This window comes from Phocoena phocoena, chromosome 1 (genome assembly GCF_963924675.1).
Source record: "Phocoena phocoena chromosome 1, mPhoPho1.1, whole genome shotgun sequence".
Classification (NCBI taxonomy): Eukaryota; Metazoa; Chordata; class Mammalia; order Artiodactyla; family Phocoenidae; genus Phocoena; species Phocoena phocoena.
In genome coordinates this window covers 175,177,924-175,191,617 of record NC_089219.1, presented here as the reverse complement: position 1 = coordinate 175,191,617, position 13,694 = coordinate 175,177,924, and positions in this window count along the sequence as shown.

Here is a 13,694-nt window from a genome sequence, read left to right as displayed (position 1 = left end):
AGCAAAAGACTGAAAGAGATAGTCATAAATCCATAAACATGAGATTAAAGAAAAACATGAAGTTACTGTTTTCGTACAAGATAAAAAGAAAAAAAGCATTTTGGGGATGGAAAAAGAAGATTCATATCTAGGCAAGAAGAGATAGAAGAAACTGATGTTTTAAGATTTTACTTTTTTAGAACAATTTGAGGTTTACAGCAAAATTAAGAGGATGATACAGAGATTTCCCACATGCCCCTGCCCATCCCCCTCCCACATGCATAACCTCTCTCATTATCGACTACTCCCCAGAGTGACACATTTGTCACAACTGATGAACCCACACTGACACAGCATGATCACCCGAAGTCAATAGTTTACATTAAAGCTCACTCTTGTACATTCTATGGGTTTGGATGAATAAATAATGACATGCATCCATCAGTATGGTATCATACAGAGTATTTTCTCCTCTGTGCTCCACCTATTCACGCCTCTTACCTCTCCCTCTAACCTCAGACTCCACTGATCTTTTTACTGTCTCCATAGTTTTGTCTTTTCCAGAATGTCATATAGTTGAAATCATAGCCTTTTCAAATTGGTTTCTTTTACTTAGTAATATGCATTTAAAACTCCTCCCTGTCTTTTCATGGCTTGACAGCTCATTTATTTTAACCATTGTATAATATTCCATTGTCTGATGTACCACAGTTTATTTATCCATTCACTCACTGAAGAACATTTTGGTTGCTTCCAGGTTTTGGCAATTATGAATAAAGCAGTTATAAGCTTCTGTATGAAGGTTTTTTTGTAGACATAAGTGTTCACCTCCTTTGGTTAAGTACAGACTCCTTTGTTTTTAATTGCTGTATCATGTGGTAAGAGTTTAGTGTTGTCAGAAACAGCCAAACTGTCTTCCAAAGAGGTGATATTTGTTTTTAAGAGTCGTATATCTTTTCTCTCTTAGGGTCAAAACGTGAAAGCATATGGTGAGGTTGTATAATAGAACACCAAACAATTTTAAACAGACCCCCAAATCAGAGGAGATTTGAGATTCTCTTTCCTGGATATAGTCTGTATGGATTTCAAATCTCTTAGAAAAGCCGGTACCCAGAATGGCCCAGAACTATAGATGGTCTGAGGGCTTTGACGCCTGGTCTGAAGAGAGCCAAGAACACCTGAGTCACAAGGAGACACATCAATGCAGGGAAAGGCGGTAAATTTGCAGTGTGCTAGATCTAGACAAGGAGTTTATATGGAGGAAAGATCTGCTGATTGGAATATATGGTAAGACAACCAACATCAGAAGTGGGTGCCAGCATAAACATAGAGGCCCAGAGGAAGCAAAGTCCTTCACAGTGAGAACCAGGAGAAGACAAAGTGGCATCATCAACTAGAACGCCTCCTAAATCAGACCTGAATGATATAGAAATTTTCCTTAATATTGAACTTAATTTAATTACTCTTAAGGGCAGAGAAAGAAAGCTAAAGTCATGAATTTGACCGCTGGCCTAAGGAGACGGAGTTTAAAACCATAAATGAGTAAGTAATCTAAAATTGAAAAGGTAATTGGGAGCTGACAGGCATGTGAACTTCTAGGGAAATAACGGAAAGACCTTTTTAAATCTTTTTCAACAGACTATTTTTTAGAGCAGTTTTAAGTTTATAGAGAAATTGCACAGCACATACAGAGTTCCCACTCCCCTGTCCCACAACACACATACACACAGTTTCTGCTGTGATTAACTTCTTGCCTTAGTGTGGTATATTTGTTTCATCGGATAAACCAATATTGATATTATTATTAAGTCCACAGTTTACATTAGGGTTCACTTTTTGTGTTGTATAGTTTTATGGGTTTCCATAAATGAATAATGTCACACATCTTCTTCTATTTCTGTCCCCCTACCTCTGTAGTCCATCAGTGATTGTGGGTTTCTGCAAGTCTGACCTTGCATTTTCTGTGGCATGCATGGTCCCTCAATTCGTTTCATTCAGCGTAGTTACATTTATTGTGCTTCTGCTCTGTATGAAGCTCTGTTCTTGTTTCTGAAATTATGGAGGTGAGAAAAAATCAGCCAAAAATCTTGGTCCTTGAGGAATTTAGTTGGTGGGGAAGACACAATACAAAAAGACAAAATAAGACAATAAAAATGGATCAATAGAGAGAGAAAGTAAAATAAGTTGTAAAATTTATTAGAAGGTGATAAGTGTAATGGGAGAAAACAGAAGGAAGGGAGATAAGAAGTTCCATCTGGGCTGGGGAAATCCGTGCAATTAGAAATACGATATTGAGTGAAGACTTCACTGTGAAATTAACATTTGAGAAAAGACAAAGATGTAAGTGATGTGAGGGAGTGAGTCACAGGAACACCTGAGAGAGACTGTAATTGGTGAGGAAGGATGAATACAACATTCCTACAGTTGAAGGATGCCTGGGCTGCTAAAGAAACCTCAAGGAGGCCAGTAAAACTTGAGTCTAGTGAGTGAAGAGGAAAAGTAATAGGAGGAAAAAGGTCAGAAAGGTAACTGGGAACTAAATCATAGTGGACTTTGTAGGCCTTTAAAGGACCCTGACTTTTATTTTGAATGAGATTAATATCTATTGGAAGGTCTTGCTCAGAGGAGTGGTGTGATTTGATGTACAGTTTTAAAGGAACATTCTGGCTGCTGGCCTGAGGCATTAGGGGGAGGCAAAAGAAAACATATTGTGGTCGGTTAAAGGCAACTGCTGTAATATAGTCAAAGATTATGCTGGCTTGGACCAAGGAAGTACAGGTATCAGGAAATTGTGAGAAGCTTAGATTCTTGTATATTTTGAACATAGGATATGTCAATACTCATCACCATCCATAGCCTAACCCTTTATCTGGAGCACAGCTAAAGCCCATGTAACTACAATGTCAGGATTCTGTTGTCAGTCAGGTTGCAAGAGACAAAATTTTGCCAATACATACATTCTTAAAAGATTTGAAAGGCAGAAAAAAAAGAAGCTATCAGTCATTATTTCTCTCCCACACTTGCTTGCACTATTGTGAGTAAATATCATCTGTGAGGTTTGAAGGCTCCCTGGGTAAAGACCTGGCAATCACTGGTTTTAAGGCTATAGGCAGCTGAGATCTTTGGAATTGGCTCTTCTGCAGCTGGTGTGTTCCTGGATCTCATAACCTCTCGCAGCACATTTTGTGATTGGTGGTGGTGGAATTTTTTAGTTTGTTTGTTTGGTTTTGCCTCTTTTGTGTGATTTTATTTCCCCAGCACATTCAGCAGACAAGTAGTTTGATGTGCTGTGCACATACTGTTAATGATTGCCCGCAAAGATATGAGAGACGACACTGGACAGTTACTATTGGCCACGCGTTGAAGAGTATTTGGATGTCATGCTAAGGACCTGAAATGTATTTCTAAAACACTGACAGATTTCAAGCAGTAACAGGGCAAGATCATATTTGCATTTTAGAATGTTAAATCTAGCAGCATGTAGCGGATAGATTGAAGAGAAACAGCAGTTCAAAGGTGACTATAAAAATCTGATGAGATTATTACGGGTGAGAAATGAGAACATAAGGAAGACATTAGCATTGCTGTTTGATGACACAGGGAAACGAGGAAGAGTAGTAAATGTAGTGTAGCAGCCAGGAGTTTTGTCTTCACACTGTTGAGACTGTGTGTAAGACATCCGGTGAAGGTAGTGGTCAACCGCGCAGACTCTGGAATCCATCGCTTCTTGGCAATCCTTGTTCACCCCAGTGGATACTCTGTGAGCGTGCTGTGAGGATTCAATGAAATGATGAAATGATGCGTGGAAGTTATCTATACAATGCTTGGAACATAATAAGCATCTTATATGTTAGCTGTTATTGCGATGGAGATGGTGAGAATGAATCTGATACTGACGATAGTAATTCAAGGCAGAAAACAAGTTATGAAGTGGAACATGAGATTGAATTAGAATGGGGATTCAAGCTAGAGGTTTAAAAGGCATGCAACACATACACAGTCGGGATCTTCAAGGCACACCAGGTGAGCAAGCAGTCTCCTTTTAGCGTAACCAAGAACACTTAATGCCCAGTGGAGAAGATCAATTGGTTCTTGAACAGCATTGTGGGGATACAGCATCAAGTCACTGTTTTTAGTCATCTGGCTTTGGCTTACTAGCTCAGTACATTAACTGAGCTCCTGAAATAATGAGTTCAATAACAGGTCATTTTAAAATAAACTTTAATAAACATCCACTAACTACATTCCACCCACATAACTATTAGGAAATTATGTTACATTTTGCTGTATTCCCAGGGTGTGGTTATCATTCCTTAATGTAGTATTTGTCACTGCCATGGTTCTCATGTTTATCAACGTAAAATAATTATGTGATCATTCGGACATTTTAATTTATTGACCCTGTTTTCAATATATCATTTCAAGCAAACATTAAAAACAATATTTGTGCCAATTATACATATGACATTAAAGTTATTATGAGGAAAAAAACTGTGTATACTATTTTCTCTTAGTTCTTCCTAAATCTTTGATCACTGAAGTATCCTGGTCAAGCAGCACAGGAATTGTGGAAGAGTGTGTTTTAATAATCAGCCTTTGTATGACCTTTTCCAAATTTCCCTAATGTAGCGTGCTCAACTATTTCTAAATTAAGTTTTCCCATGTTGCATCCTTAATTATGAGCAGAATTTGTCTTTTATATTTCTTATAATACTTTTCTCCATTTTAATCTGATAATCACACTTTGAGGTGTATAATGACCCAGAGCTACTTAAAAATAAAGCAGTATAGTAATGCACGTATAATAATGAGAGCTTACAGTAGCTTAAAACAGATTTAGTAGAGTCATATTTCAAAAATCAAATTAATAATGTATCCATGCATGCTCAGTTGGAAAACAGAAAGTAAAATAGAATTTAGTGTCTAATACAGTTAATTTATTTCTTTTATGGAACTCATTTTCACATAACACCATGCTATATGTCTCCAGTACAGGAAATACAGGAGAAAGTTAGACAAATAACTACATCGGATAAGGAAAATTTTATTAATCGGCAATTCAGGTTAACCAAATAAAGAAAAGGTGGTCCTTATGTGACTTCACAGAATCATTTGATTCTTTGAACAAGGTAACTCATTCCTTTGGCAATCGAGTCATTGCTATTTGAGGGCAGAAGGCTTCTGGGATAAATTATGGGACCTAAGTCAGAATGAAACTTATTGATTAAGCAATTGCAGTACAGAAAAGAAGTTTCTAAGGGTAAAGGTCAAAGGAACACAGTGCCATCATATATTAATGACGTAGCATCACACAGCTCTTCTTTCTCACATCCTCTTACATTTAGATCACCACTATGTCTCAGTGCTTATTAGTATACACCAGGGTGATTGGTTTCAGGACCCCACGACTGATACTAAAATCCAAGGATGCTCAAGTCCCTTATATAAAATGTCATAGTATTTGCATATAACCTATGCATATGCTCCCATGTACTTCAAATTATCTCTAGGTTACTTATAATATTTAACACAATGTAAATAGTTGTAAGTACAAAATAAATGCTATGTAAATAGTGGCCAGCATACAGAAAATTCAGGTTTTGCTATTTGGAACTTCCTAAAATTTTTTTCCAAACATTTTTAAAGATTTTTTTGATGTGGACCATTTTTAAAGTCTTTACTGAATTTTGTTACAATATTGTTTCTGTTTTATGTTTTGGATTTTTGGCCATGAGGCATGTGGGATCTCAGCTCCCCAACCAGGGATCGAAACCGCATCCCCTGCATTGGAAGGCAAAGTCTTAACCACTGAAACACCAGGGAAGTCCCCCGAATATTTTTGATCCATGGTTATTTAAACCTGCAGATGCTGAAACTATAGAAATAAAGGGCTGACTGTGCTTTTTTCATCTTCACCATGAATAATACACTACAGATAGATAGATAAGTAATGGATATAAAATTTTTAAATGAATATAATTTCAAGAAAAGAAATGCATGTATTAGTGAAATCCTATTTGGTTAGCAAAAATAGATGCTTGGTAAAGAATTGCCTTCAAGGACCTTTATATGTTAGGATTCTCTAGAGAAATAGAACCAAAGGGATGTGGTTTGTATTGCAGTTTGAACCCAAAGGCAGTCTGCTGCCAGAATTCCTTCTTATTGTGTGTGTGTGTGTGTGTGTGTGTGTGTGTGTGTGTTTGTTGGGGGGCAGGGGTGGGGGTGGTCAGCCTTTGTTATATTAAGACTTTCAACTGATTGGGTGAGGCCCACCAGTATTAAGGAGAGTAATCTGCTTCACTCAAAGCCTGCCTATTTATTTAAAATTTATTTATTTATTTATTTATTTTTGGCTGCATTGGGTCTTCATTTCTGCACGCAGGCTTTCTCTAGCTGCAGCAAGGGACCACTCTTCATTGCAGTGGCTTCTTTTGTTGCAGAGCACAGGCTCTAGACATGCAGGCTTCAGTAGTTGTGGCACATGGGCTCAGTAGTTGTGGTGCACAGGCTTAGTTGCTCCGCGACATGTGGGATCTTCCCAGACCAGGGCTCGAACCCATGTCTCCTCCATTGGCAGGTGGATCCTTATCCACTGTGCCACCAGGTAAGTCCCAAAGTCTGCCAGTTTACATGTTAATCTCATCAAAATAACAGCTTCGCAGGACTATCTAGGATGATGTCTAACCAAATACCTGGCCATCGTGGCCCAGTCAGAATTTGACATAAAGCTTGACATAAAGGTTGTGAAATTATCATCATATGTAGATAGGATGGAAAAAAAATACCATGCTTTATTCAAGCTACGCTTTTTGTGGCAAAGTAAAAGATGCACCATTATTCATGGGTGGGAAAGCATTTTATCTACTAATCTCTGATTACGTTAACTTTACTTATTTTTTTCAAATATCTAAGAAAGATAAAAAACACCTTGTAGGGCTTCCCTGGTGGCGCAGTGGTTGAGAGTCCGCCCACCGATGCAGGGGACACGGGTTTGTGCCCCGGTCCAGGAAGATCCCACATGCCGCGGAGCAACTAGGCCCGTGAGCCATGGTCGCTGAGCCTGCGCGTCCGGAGCCTATGCTCCGCAATGGGAGAAGCCACAACAGTGAGAGGCCCGCGTACCTCCAAAAAAAAAAAAACAAAAAAAAACACCTTGTATATTTTCTCAAGCTTTAAATAAAATATTATTATCCAGAAAATACAAAGTTTATGTAAAGCTTATATAACATTTAAAGAATAGTTATGCCACTATAATAAAGGGTTGTATAAAGTTATTGTTGAAGCTTAAAAAATAAAAATAAGAATATAAATAAAATACATGAAGTTAAAAGAAAAATAAAGCAGTCAAGAGAAAAATCAAAGCAGTAAAACAATTATATTAACTAGTTTTTATATTGATCATGAATGACAGAAATTATCAACTAATTATGAAGATGTCACAGACGGTAAAATATAAATGGGGAAGAAATAATTACTTGTACAGTAGTAAATAATATAGAAACCTGCCAGGTAGAAATGTCAATGTATAGGAAATAAAATAAAAATTAAAAATATGTTCTCAGTAGGACAGAATATAATGTAGAAATCAAAATGTAAAAAATGATCATCAAAATGATATAAAAGTAAAATGCTAAGTAGAACAAACACTACACATTTGAGAAAGGTGATAAGCAAGGATTTACCTAAGTTAACAGACAAATGAATAATATATCACATTTTGCTTAAGGCTTGAATGAAATATTAGGTATTTCCCCAGAAAAGGAATAGTGTTATGCTTTGATCCCTTATATAGCTCACATGATGGCTGGAATGCAGCAGAATACTGAAATAAAGTATGTTTATTTGAATTGAATAAACCACAACAAAACAAATATTTCAGGAAAGTGCCAGGGAAAGTGGATGCATGGCCAAACTCAAACCAAAGTCACTTTAACGAAAAAAATGATACTATCTTGCTGCAAATAGGGTTAGATACATGAGGGAAAGCACAACTAGAAAAGTTTTACATAGTAACATCACAGGCTGATTTGAACATTATGGAGAGACTTGCACATGGCAGGAAAAATAATTCTGAGTTACAGCCATTCACAAAGGAGTCTAAATGAAATACATCACTGACATGTTTTCAAGGATATTCACTGTAAGGTACTGAAGTAAAAACAGTAATGGTAAAATCATTGTAAAAATTTGATGAAATAATTATATAAAATTATATAGAAAAATAACAGCAGGAAAATATAATTTATATTACTGAAAACCCAAGATACTGAAGAAAAACATTCCGAAAATGATTACGGGATTAAAATAAATAGTAACCATGGCTACTATAAATAAATAAATAAATAAATGTTGACCAGGATGTGGAGAAATTAGAACCCTTGTGTACTGTTTGGAAAATATGTGCTATAGAAAATAGCATGGCAGTTCTTCAAAAAATAAAAACAGAATTAACATATGATTCAGCAATTCCACTTGTCTGTATACATCCCAAAGAGTTAAAATCAGGGTCTCAAAGAGGTATTTGTACATGCATGTTCATAGCAGCATTATTTACATTAAAATTTGTGTACAAAATTCAATGTTGAAATTCAGTAATTACACTTTTGACTAACTCAACCCGTGGGAAGGATATTTTTCTGCACCCCTATCTCTAAGCCACATTTAATGTATGTGTCACCCTGCAATCTGAACCCTTGGTCCTTTTGTGAACTTCTTCCTTCATGACATGGGCATATCAAGAGGTCACCATGGGAAGCTGCCTCTAAAACTTTTAGCATGTCTGAGCTGGAAATATTTGCCCCTAGCCATTTATGTTCAAGTGTAATTTGTTCTATCACATGATATGCGGCATTACGTCCATGAAAGTAAGGTTTATTACACTGACTGTAGAAAGGGTTGGGGAAAGAGAGGCAGGTTATCAATGTTTACCTTTTATCTGTAATGATGTGTTCAAGGGAGAACTCTGTTCATTGAACATACATCTTATGTACTGTTAGAATCTGCTAAGGCAAAAGTAAGGTATGTAAAAACCACTTCTGTCAACCCAGTCCAGCTTATGTATTGCAACTAATAATATTTGGTTAAATAATGTAATATCTGGGAGGAAGTCTATACTGGATGGGACATATGTTTAGCAGAAATAAACCAACTCTATTCAAGGCAAACCATGACTTTTCATTGTGAACTAGGACATCTGATCCTCTAATTAATACATATGGAGTGGCGTGTGTGTGTATGTGTGTGTGTGTGTGTAGCTGTAAGAGAAAACTAGTTAGATAAGACCTCTATGAGCAGGTTACATTTGATAAGAAGCCAGCTTTTGAACACATGGGCAGATATTTACAATCAGAAGGCACAAAAAATACAGCAGTTCTAATCCAGGAATGAAATAAGTATGTCCAAGAACAGAATGTTGATTGGAAACAGAGAACCAAATGAGGATGAGAGTGATAGGCAGTGAGGTAGATCATATGCAAATATAACTAGCCCTTGGTTTGGTTTTAAAAAAGAAATTGGAATATAGCCACATCCATTTGTCATGTGTTCTCTATCAGTGCTTTCATGACATAAGAACACTGTTGAGCAGTGGAGACAGACATCCTATGACTGAAATGCACAAAATATTTACTATCCAGCTTTTTACAGAAAAAGCCAATCTTTGATACAGAGCATCAATATAATTGATATATAGCTGCATGTCAATTAAATAGAATAATACACAAATGAAATTGAATATCCCAATAAGATGTTATACCAAATTTCTAAAATATATTTTCTTCAATGATAGCACAGAATTTTTAATACCTTAAGGAAAATGACTTAATGGCTGTATTTGGCAATACAATTATGGTGTTTGTTAACTAGGCGATAATACAAGAAAAACATTCCAGTGAATAAATTTGATGGTAATTCACAAATTCTACATACGGGAATTTTAGTTATAGTTTTTGCATAAATGAATGAAAAACAATTTAATGTGCTCCTTACCTGATTGTCAAGAAACAAAATCATAAGTAAACAATACATTCAGAAGATTTGTTAAAGCATAGTATGTCTGCTACATTTTTCCACTATATGTCTACTTATTCAAAATGCATACACAGGAAGTAATATTAAGTGGTTGGTGTGATTTTTAAATTTTGCACTATGAAGAGAAGAATACTTAAGAAATAAAATTGAAATGTATATATTGAATAAATTTATTGTTTAATTTTAATAATTTTAAAATAAACATTTTCATAGAGAATAATTAAATATAAAAGAGTACATTTGAGGCTGTGGAATTTAATATTATTTTGATTAACTATCTCAATCAGATAAAATAAAAAATAACTTTTGCTTTAGCTAACGCATATATATGGAATCTAAAAAAAAAAAAAAAAGGTACTGATGAACCTAGTTGCAGGGCAGGAATAAAGAGGTAGACAAAGAGAATGGACTTGAGGACATGGGGTGGGAGGGCGAAGCTGGGGCGAAGTGAGAGAGTAGCATTGACATATATACACTACCAAATGTAAAATAGATAGCTAGTGGGAAGCAGCCACATAGCACAGAGAGATGGGCTCGGTACTTTGCGATGACCTAGAGGGGTGGGATAGGGAGAGTGGAAGGCAGGCTCAAGAAGGAGGGGATAAGGGGACATGTGTATGCACATGGCTGATTCGCTTTGTTGTGCAACAGAATTTAATGCAGTATTGTGAAGCAATTATACTCCAATAAAGACCTATTTAAAAAAAAATTGAAAAGCGACATTCTTCCCCTAATAATTTTAGCCAACTCAGTTGCATTAACATTTTTCCATTCAATTGAAAATAATGCAAGACAAAGCAAAGCAGAAACCCTGCCAAGTTTCAATTGGCTTTACACTTAGAACACAGATAAGCTTGTCTACTCAAAATGAAATATTTTTCTTTGTGCAGATTACATTTCAGTGCATCAATGCATCTTGAGATGAGGTAGCTCATTTTGTTTTCTGCCAATTCTGTGCTTAATGTCCATTTCTCAACTTCATTAATAATCACTCCAAACAAAATATTCACCTTTAAAATATATTATAGAGATATGTCAGATTATTCTCCTAGTGACAGAGATTCTAAAGTGGTAATAACAATTTAAAGGATCACCATTGGTGGAAACACACATCTGGTGTTTAGTCCTTTCTTTTATAACAGGCCTATTTCTCACCATAGCCTCTGGAGGGTCACTAACTGGGTTTGTTGCTGGATGCCAAGGGTCACTCATTGTGTGAATTTGGACAGGTTCTCTAATATTTCTGTGTCCATTTACTCATCTCTAAAATGGGAAAAATATTAATATCTCATTAGTTTTTTGTTATATATGAGCCAATAAACGTAATACATGGAGAATGTTGCCACACATGTATTAAACTTTAAGAAATACGACTATTTTGTTAATAAAGACTGTTTGCTACCTTCTTACCCACTCTCAAATTGCCTGATTTACTTTCTTTTCAATATTATTTATTTATTTTGCAGTACGCGGGCCTCTCACTATCGTAACCTCTCCCGTTCCGGAGCACAGGCTCCGGACGCGCAGGCTCAGCGGCCATGGCTCACGGGCCCAGCCGCTCCACGGCATGTGGGATCTTCCCGAACCGGGGCACGAACCCGTGTCCCCTGCATTGGCAGGCAGACTCTCAACCACTGCGCCACCAGGGAAGGCCTCAATATTATTTTTATATAATCTTAAAATATTTATTATTTTTACATATGATCTTGGCTGTCTACAGATTCAAATTCTGAAAATTTGTCCTAAGAATAAATGCATTTCTGAGATCGAATATACGGATGCCTACTGTATATATCTCTGGATATTGACTGGAAATATATAAACATTCATAATACGTAGACGTGTATCTTCAATTCTCTTTAGAGAATAATGCATGGTTTTAAAGGAACAACTGTGTAAAGCAGATTTGGGCTAACAATTTTGCTAATGGAACTTGAAACTATTCCACTTTTTTTCAAGAAGCTTAAAAAAGGAAGCCTAAGGTTACGCATATCATTCTTTACTTATTCAAGAATAACATAAAACATTCACATTGGAGTACAGAGAGGAGCTTACAAGAGAGATTCAACTGCAGGAGAGATATGGATGAACTTGTAAAGATAACTGGTTGTGCATGAAAAGCTAATTTTCTGAATTCCATATGCATATTTCATATATATATTTTCAAATTACATATATGTATTTTCAAATTACATCTTTTTAAAAAAAAGTATATATATATATATATATATATATATATATATATATATATATATACATATATATATTCTCAAACAAAACTAAGACTGAAACTCAGTATACAGAAGCAAATTGTTTATTAGTTTTGCAAATCAAACTGGGAAGGTTCTTGGTCTAGACATTCTTTGAAATTAGGTTAATCAAGTAATGCTTTCATAACTTCTAACTTTAATCAGAAGTAGTATTCATTGCTATTGAAATGTTCAATTACTTTCTTCTTTTGCACAAGTCTAGCTTCCTTGTCTTCCCTAAACACAAGTTCCCAGTTCCACTGCTGGTCTGCACTTGGGTTGCCATTTCCTGCTCCATGGCCTGGAAACTGTTTCCAGGGGGTAAGTCGGTAATATTATCACACTCAACTTTCTAATTTCCCTTATCCCAGAATTCACAGTTCCACACAGTCCTGTTTTATAGTGTCTATGGTAACCATTTTCATATAACTTTCCCAATATTTTAGTTTTAAAGATATAAAGTAAATCTCCTTACTGTTACTCCACTTTATTCAGAAGTGAAAGAGTATAATTTTTTGGGGGGGTCTCATAAGCAGATGCACCTGGGTATTAAAGTTTTAGCCAATCTGAGAATCTCTTTTAATGAGGTCTGTATAGTTTATAAGTATTATAGTTACTTGGATTGATCAATCTTCTTGGATTGATCCCTTGATCATTATGTAGTGTCCTTCCTTGTCTCTTGTAGAAGCCTTTTTTTTTTTGAAGTCTATATTGTCTGATATGAGAATTGCTACTCCGGTTTTATTTTGATTTCCATTTGCATGGAATATCTTTTTCCATATACTCACTTTCAGTCTGTATGTGTCTCTAGGTCTCAAGAGGGTCTCCTCTAGACAGCGTATATTCAGGTCTTATTTTTGTATACATTCAGCCACTCTATGACTTTTGGTTGGAGCATTTAATCCTTTTACATTTAAGGTAATTATCAATATATAGGTTCCGATTACCATTTTATTAATTGTTTGGGGTTTGTTATTGTAGGTCTTCTCCTTCTCTTGTGTTCCTGCCTAGAGAAGTTACTTTAGCATTTGTTGTAAAGTTGGTTTGGTGGTGCTTAATTCTCTTAGCTTTTGCTTGTCTGTAAAGATTATAATTTCTCTGTCGAATCTGAATGAGATCCTTGCTGGATTACTCTCCTGGGTAGAGTAATTTTGGTTGCAGGTTTTTCCCTGTCATCATTTAAAATATGTCCTGCCACTCCCTTCTGGCTTGCAGAATTTCTGCTGAAAGATCAGCTGTTAACCTTGTAGGGATTCCCTTTTATGTTATTTGTTGCTTTTCCCTTGCTGCTTTTAATATTTTTTGTTTGTATATAATTTCTGATAATTTGTTTAATATGTGTCTTGGCATGTTTCTCCTTGGATTTATCCTGTATAGACCTGTCTGCGCTTCCTGGACTTGACTATTTCCTTTCCCATATTAGGGAAGTTGTCAACT